This window comes from Hemibagrus wyckioides, linkage group LG01, assembly GCF_019097595.1.
Source record: "Hemibagrus wyckioides isolate EC202008001 linkage group LG01, SWU_Hwy_1.0, whole genome shotgun sequence".
Lineage (NCBI taxonomy): Eukaryota > Metazoa > Chordata > Actinopteri > Siluriformes > Bagridae > Hemibagrus > Hemibagrus wyckioides.
The window spans coordinates 22,655,082-22,664,201 of NC_080710.1; positions in this window are offsets into that span (position 1 = coordinate 22,655,082).

A 9,120-nucleotide genomic window follows, 5' to 3' on the forward strand; every position below is an offset into this window, starting at 1 on the left:
GGACATTAATTTACATTTACTTATACACACTCATATCTACACTCTTAATTTACATTCATGATGGATTTTAAACAGCTTTTTTGATACGTCTCACTGCCTTTAATCAGCGTTATACTTAAATTTTAATTTAAGTTTACTCTTTTGGGATCGTCTTTGAGATCCAAACTCACCACTACGGCTAGGAAGAATAATTAGCACTCACAAAAATCTCATTTGCATATTGTACACACCCCCTATTTTGCACATGACATCGTACACAATTTTTCCTTGCAAATTACCTGTAAAATGACCTGTTAAATGCACACACAATTTACCCCCTGCTCTTTTAAATTATTATTAGTATTAAAACTACTAGAGGCTTTTATTTTTAAAGTGGCCTGTATATATCAAAGCCAACATCTAACTGACATTCTTTATAAAGTGAGCAAGAGGGTAGACACAAATCTCGCTTTTTGTCATGCACTCTTACACACACACACACACACATTTACACACATATAGACACAAATTGACAGGGTGCTGATTATAATAACCTCCTGGAGCTCAAGTTAGTCAAAAGAGGTGGCAGGAGAGAGAGAGAAGTTTCCAGGTGGCAGACTGACGCAGCACAAAGAGAAAGTACATTAACAGGGCGGAAATGTGATTGCAAACAACCAGCCACCTTTCGCACATTCACAGTGTAGGCATAGAAAGTGCCTGTCAGCCCAAACACTCAGCATGATAATGATAATCACACCCCTGCTATGGGCAGGGAGGTTTCCTCCAAACCCTGCAAAAATGTTGTTCAACATTCATCTCATCAAGCGATGACCTTAAATGTATCCGTGTGAAGTTAAAAATATATTTGTATTTGTACTGAGAATTAGTAATTTAAGATTTCCGTTGATCTCATCCCAGCACTAAAGGGTGAAATCTGTGACTCCCTGCTGTGCTCATTCATACTGGCCTGAAGAAGAAGTCTGCTGATGGGATATGAAATGAAACAGCATGCAACAGTTTCCAGATTGAATTATAGATGGGTCCTATCTTCTGACAGAGGGCCAGTGTGTCAGGCCTCCTCAGCGTCACCACTCTGTGCTCTAAGCCATATTGTCCCATTTACTGTCACCTTCCCAGAGATCACAAACAGAAAGATGTGGCAGACCCCAAAGTGCAATTTAGCTCTGAATGAAGTGATATTATTCCTTAAGGCATTAGGGAGTCTTTGTCCATAAAATGCCAAAAACATTCCTTAATTTGTACATCTGGAAATAAAAAAGATTGAACAGCTAATATAGTGCTTAATTATCCAGCACTTAAAACAAATTAATCACACACTTAACTCTCATAATTTAAATCATGTTTAGCTAATCATTCATTTTCAGTAACTGTTATATTCTGGTTAGAGTGTTGATCTTATATAATAAGCTGAGTGTCACTTTTTCCCAAAACACTGGGAGCATATCCCAAAAAAACACCCTGAAATGGACTGCAATACTCTTTTCTTATTATCACGTCCACCACAAACAGTACACTTTGCCCTCCAGTGATAAGTTTATTTTCAGTGGACTACTCATCAGCACAACAGAAGGAGGCCACATCATCTAAATCTGGTGTCCATAAACTGACTATCTGTCCATTAGAGGTTAAGGATTTTTTGTTTGCTTTTAAAGCTTCTACTGTACCACTACTCTGCTCCAGGTTTTCTTATGTCTTCAGACCAGTTACTCTTGGCAGTTCAGTGATCTTGATTCGAAATCTACAAGTGAATGCATCTTTGTGCTTCATCTATTACGGTTATTAAATCAAGACTACAAACTTGTGCGAGGTTTTGTCATGTAGCAGTGGTTTTTAGGTTCTTCATTTTTGTTAATTTGCTTTACTTTATACATTAGATTTATTTGTTCAATAGTGCTTTGATCAAATTTCACTGTTTTAAATGTTCTTTATAAATAAAACTTCTTACTTGCTTATTTAAATTTTCAGTGGTTGGTCATCCTCCTGACTTCCAATTAGTACATTCATGTATCTCTGTAATTTGCTTGTTCGTATGCTGTGCTTGAAGCCAAACCTAATTGAGTGTATTAATATCTAATTAATTATCTCAATAGGGCACATTTAGGATGCTTCATTTAGTACAGTTTAAAATAGTGCTGTGATTGCAAAATGATATCTAAATTGATCAAATATAAACATCTTAAATTTCCAAAATAATTAAGCCAAAACATTAGCAAAATAATATGATTTTTCTCTCCTGTGAAAATTAATAGGTTTAGAGACGTAATATATTTTCTCGTACTAGCTGAATATTAGGTTCCGGAGACTAATGGGAAATATAAGCTAATAGTATGCCATCTCGCAGCAGTAGTGAGTGGACTTTGGAGGTAATACCATAAAGCAGGGTTCTTAAGCACCATTACTCCCACTCCCCCTGCATAATCACTTACACACCACAGCGGGCTACATTGCTAGCCAAGAGAAGGCAGCTAGAACAAAAAGAGAAATTAAAATCTGTACCAGAGATAGAACAACTCAGGTAAGCGGACAGAGTGTTTTTGGTTTTAGGTTTTTCGGGGGGGTTTATCACCAGTGATCTGATGGAGCCTGTGCACCCGATTATAACACATAATAAAGTGTAGGTAATGAAACGTAATGGCCCATACCATGTTCAGAATAATAAGTACAAAAAAACAGCACAGATTACCACTCACTCCTCTCAGCAGGTACACAGGCTTAATGTAAAATATGTACAAAAAAAAGCCATTCAGTTACACCATCATACTGCAAGTTCCATTTTATGCTAAGATAAATCTCTTTCTTAAATATATACACACACGAAAACAAGTGAAAGTGATTAAAAAAGAAAAGAAGTAATTTAGCGTTTCTTGATAAGTCTATCATTTTGACTAGTTTTAAATGATTCAGTTTATCGAGAACCCTCTTAATGTAAGAAACAGTTTTATTTGTTTAAGGTTGCAATAAAAGACACAAATTTGATACAAAATGGCAAAAAAACAAATTAAGATTATTTTCATGTTTTATTCATTTTGTATTTTGTATTATTTTGTGCCTTCAGCATTGAAATGAAGTTTAGTTACTGGCAAATACAGTATGTCAGGCTTATAAAGGTTATAATATTTGCTCAGATGGCTTGTTTTGATTTTTCTCTCATAAAAGAAGGCTGAAGATACTCTTCCTTCCCAGTGCAAATTATTATTACTAGTGTGAGTCAGACGAAAGCAGGAAGAATCAGAAACTCTGCAGTAGTATTAGATCCCAGCAATATTACTGTTAAGGGTAATCATTTTAAACATATTATCTCTCTTTCTCACATACACACACACACATACACACACAGACACACACCTCCCTGATGAAAGTAAACTTCACTATAATTTAAGAATATTACAAATGATTCTAGGCCATACTGTGAAAGTGTTGCTTCTGACGCCCTGTAATCTGTCAGATGTACGATTTGGAGCAGTTAAAACAGTAGGGGTTAGGAAAGCTTTCCAAATGGTCCATAGGTGTTATTGTGTAGGTGTCACCACAGTCTGTTTGCTCCCTTTTTTCAAAGCATTTACAAATTTGACAAGACTCAAGCCAAAAAGTGAAGTTTGCTGCAAAAACAGTAAAACTACAAGAAACAGTATGAAACTGTTATAATACTACTTTTGTGGATCTTCTCAAATGATATGGAATAAACATTAACCTTAAATCATATTGAATCTGAAGCAATTTTAAATATAAATATGGGCTTAATTTGCTTATATGTGCAATATTTAACAGTTTCAGTCAAGTAGATTTTATTTGAAATTACATGAAGTCAATTTGGCTTTAATCATCAAATGCAAATTGTTGCTTTTTTTTGGTGTATGGGAGGTGTTTCCAAGCTGGGGGTTATGGAAAGATCCGTTCTGCTTTCTTCTGGATTTTCTAGATTAGTAATTACTCTTGAAGGTAAAGTCAGAGTTCGAATTGAGATTGAGGCTCATGACAACAGTCATTATATTATTACTCTTTAAATAAACTTTAAATTATTCAGTTTTAAATTTTAAAGTTTAACCACACACAGAGCTCTTCAGTGTGTTTAACGTCCCTGTGTATAAAATCTCTAAACATTTTACAGTCGACTTTTTAATCCTGACAGACAAGGATGTTTTGGCTTAGACGTTCCATATAGTGAATGCCGCTTTTAAATCCTCCAGGTGTACATAAGATCCCCAGCGTGTGTGTGAACAGTAATACCGCTCACACTGCAGCTTCTACATACACACACAAAGTCATGTGCCAAGTACAGTATAAACCAGACTTCTCTGTTTCACAGCACAGCCCCAGCATGGATTATTTTCTTATAACACAACAGACCAGTTAAGCCAGTGCAAGAATATTCCTTTGGTCTATGTGACATATATTTAAGTTAATAACGTAATAAAATGTCATGATAGTCCTATATGATAAATCTAGAATTAAAAATGTAGAGTGGCCAATATTTTACACATCTATCTATCTATCTATCTATCTATCTATCTATCTATCTATCTATCTATCTATCTATCTATCTATCTATCTATCTATCTATCTATCTATCTATCTAAAAGCATTTTAATTCATCTTTAGTGTAATTTCTTCAAGATCTAAAATTATATTTGTAAAATATGAATAATGCCTAGTCTTTCATTCAGTCATTCAGTGTCCTGTAAATGTGTGTTCCAGTGAAATACCCAGAGGAAGAATATCCAATATTCCACACAAACCAAAACATAAGCTTAGAATCAAACACTGGAGTTGTAAGCTACTAACAACTAATGCCACACCACCTTAAATTCTTAGCTTATTATCAAGTTATTTACCTTAAAACATGTTGTTCAGCTACAGATTATTTAGAAGGTGCAGTGAATTTAGTAAAAGCATTTAAATAATGGCTGTGGATTTGTTCAGTAAAACTCTTTATGTTCTATTACCAAACAGAAATTGTGCATTTCACTCATGATTTCATAATAATAACCATAAAATCTGCTTCCTTTCCTATGTGTTTTAATTTAATTTCTTTTCAATTGTGAGTAATTCCATATTAGAAAGATATGCTTGTTCTCTGCCCTATCACATTCTGGCAGCCAAATAGACAGAGTCTACAAATTGGAGAGTTTTCAATCAGCAGCAGGTCAGATGATCCCACTGGCAGCTATTACACATTGTGATTTTCTTTAAAGAATGCTGACATAGTTAGGACTTGGAGGAGGGAATTAGATGACATTAATTAAAGTGAATGAAATGGGCTCGGCACAGTGCTGGAGGAGAGGTGCCAGCAATGGCAGTGTGATTTACATGATGTGAGGAATTAAGCATTTGTGTGAGAAGCTGGCTGAAAGGTTAAGGTCCTGATCCTCTTCTCAGCTATGAACCCACTCTGCAGCACTGCAGTCACAGAATTGTTTCTGTGGGAATTAGATAATGGATTAAGCCCAGTGAGGGGCCAAGAGGGAATTTCACTGAGAGATAAATGAGGTGACATGGAGTTCAGTGTGGGAGTAAAAATATTTTCAGATTCTGCATGCAGTGTGTGTGTGTGTGTCTGTGTGTCTGTGTGTCTGTGTCTGTCTGTCTGTCTGCCCATGCATATGTTGCAAATTTGACTTTAGATTTGATTCGATAACACTGTTCTTTGTCTCCAGCCTCGAATGAAAATGAAAACTTTATGAATTTTGCATGCTCCATGAGCCTGCTAATAATAAATAAGTTAAATGCTTTTGCCTAAGCTGTTATTTCCTTTTATTTCCATTTGATGCAGCTCTGAAATTGCCAAATTCATGTGCCACAGATCACATTATCATTTCTCATCAAGACAGAGGCGCGCGGAAAACCTCTTACAGGGCACATTTTCCAGGGCTCACCTCAGCATATATGCAGGCCAGACCTTAGAGAAGAAGCTCAGCACATTTATGGGATATTACTGAAATGTTTTTCAAAGAAGGGCAGTCCTTCCCACTAATGCAGTAACAACATTTCGTAGTCAGCAGTGTGGACTCTTGAGTGCTTTAGCTTTAAACACTTACAGTTCCATAAATAGGCATAAGATAAACTTCACTTGCACACCCAAAGCAGAGATTTTATTATTATCTCACACTGCATACCAGTATTGCTTCATTATACGTGTTACTAACTGTATAGTTGCAGCAATAATATTATACAATATTACATAAATATACACATTCATCTGACAATCCATTGTCACTTAAACCGTCACCAACCACAAAGCAGTGTTTACTCAGGAGTATAGGCCACTAATTAAAGAGGCTGTTTAAACAGACTGCTAATTGAATGCAATCAGCCTCTAATTCATGTACAGTGCACCACACATCTACATGAGGAATGCATTACCTGATCATATTTAAACATGTAACATATTTTAATTTTTGTTCTTATGTGGAATAATATTGTAATGTGAAACTGTGATTTATTTCTAAATTTGCTACAGGGAGCAAAACTGCAGCATCCAACCAGTCAAGATTTATTCATGGAACATACCGCCATCCGTAGCAATGGTGGCGACCCTACCGTTCGTTTTAATAGAACTGTTCCAACTTGTTCACTGAAGGTGCTGTTTAACTACCCGAATTCCTCTTATCATTTTTTTTGTTGTTGTTTTAATTCTTCTTTATGGGAATAGAGACAATATATGGTTAAACTCTGATTGCTTTCAAACTTTCATTTGTTGAAAATCAGTTGAGTTGTTGAGTCCTTTTGTCAGACTGCAGAAATATATTCGTTCACTTTCCCTTTCCTACAAAATTGTATTCCTGTATTCCTGCCAGAGTCAGAACCATTACACAACACAGAATGGTCTGACAGAGGGATGCAATTTATGTAAAATAACTGTGTGACCTTTATAAAGAATTTGGCTTGTGTTCATAGCCTCATTCGTTGTGTTCATTCACATTATTTTTTATTTTACCTTAACATCCTCTGAGATGTTTCTTGGTTTGCAAAGGTTTCATCAGGTCCATTTTTTCCATCACATCAGGTCCATGAGCTCTGAAAGGGCCTGGGGAGGCAACTATTTTAAACAGACTCTGGAATAATAATGTGTATTATGTAAGGAATAAAATGCAGTTGACCATGGTGTTAAAGGAAAACAATCGGTGACAGGGTGGCGTTCAAAAAACTGCGTGTTCTGAAGCGTTTTATACCTCATTTATACCTCATATTTCACAGAAATTTACAAGTTTAATTTAACATATATATTTTTTATTTATTAAACAATTACATGCCATATTTTAACAACTTATAGTTACATTTAATGTAGTGGAATACCCATGAAGTAGTTCCTGTTATCATTTACATAATAGCAGTTACCAACAACAGTATAACAACTATCTCTTTACCAACCTCAGTTTTTCCTCTCTGCAGCTTTTTATGTCACCAGGAAAAGCGCAAAGTCCTCTGTCCTAAAGATTCCCTATGAACTATAAGTAAGCATTGACACCAAAGACCCTTTCATAAATATTAAATAAATCTTTCCTTACAGATGATTCACCAAATTCATTAATAGTTACACAGTTTCTTTGTTGGATAACAACACATTTTTTAAATCCATTTAATTAATGGTGTTAGATTATGTGGCATGATTCCCAATTAAATACTTTTTGAATAATCAGTTACTTTAGAAAAAAATGTATCACATTAATGCATGCCTGTGGTTTGCCTTGCAGCCGGTGCTATTGTCAGAGCTGCTGTTATGGAAAATTAATCAGCACCTTCAAATTATTATTTGTTTAGTTACTAATAACAATTGTGATCAGAGAATTTAGCTATGGTTAAAGGCTATGGTTTCAGTAACGACTAATGCTTCCTGCTGTTGTACCTGTGACCCCAAGGGAGACTGTAGGCTGCATTAAAAAAAATAGAAGCTAAATGACTGTAAATAATAGGACACAGAGGTGTTGTGAAATAAATGCCGGTTGTGTTTATTGAAGCATTGAGGTTAGACCATGGGCAGACAGGGTCAAGGAAGGTATATTCATAACTGTGGTACTTAACACAGGAACACCCAGACCTAACCTAGAAGCATATATATATATATATATATATATATATATATATATATATATATATATATATATATATATATATATATATATATATACACACACACCCCTCCAAATCACTGATTTCAGGTATTGTTTTTCAGGGGTTGGGTTTGGCCCATTAATTCCAGTGAAAGGAACTCTTAATGCTTCAGCATACAAAGACATTTTGGACAATTTCATGCTCCCAAATTTGTGGGAACAGTTTGGGGATGACCCCTTCCTGTTCCAACATGACTGTACACCAGTGCACAAAGCAAGGTCCATAAAGACATGGATGAGCGAGTTTGGTGTGGAGGAAATTCACAGAGTCCTGACCTCAACCCGGTATAAAATCTTTAGGTTGAATTAGAGCAGAGACTGTGAGCCAGACCTTCCCGTCCAACATCAGTGCCTGACCTCACAAATGCGCTTCTAGAAGAATGGTCAAAAATTTCCATAAACATATTTCTAAACCTGGTGGAAAGGCTTCCCAGAAGAGTTGAAGCTGTTATAGCTGCAAAGGGCAGGCCAACTCCAGATTATATTCATGTGCATGTAAAGGCAGACGTCCCAGTTTTGGAATGCCTCAGAGTCTCTGTTCTAACTCATCCCAAAGGTGTTCTATCGGGTTGAAGTCAGGACTCTGTGCAGGCCAGTCAAGTTCCACACCAAACTCGCTCATCCATGTCTTTATGGACCTTGCTTTGTGTGCTGGTGTGCAGTCATGTTAGAACAGGAAGGGGTCATCCCCAAACTGTTCCCACAAAGTTGGGAGCATGAAATTTTCCAGAAAGTCTTGGTATGACATTAAGAGTTCCTTTCAGTGGAACTAAGGGAATATAGTGTGTGTGTATATATATATATATATATATATATGGATAGATAGACAATATTTCAGTGTTTGATTTAAGATGTTGAACAAAATGTTTTGAATGGGTTTTCTTTTATATATATAGAAAACCCATTCAAGACATTTTGTTCAACATCTCAAATCAAACACTGAAATTGTGTACTAAAGGGAAAGGTCAAACTACACCATGGGACCTCATGTCACTGAACCACATCACAACAA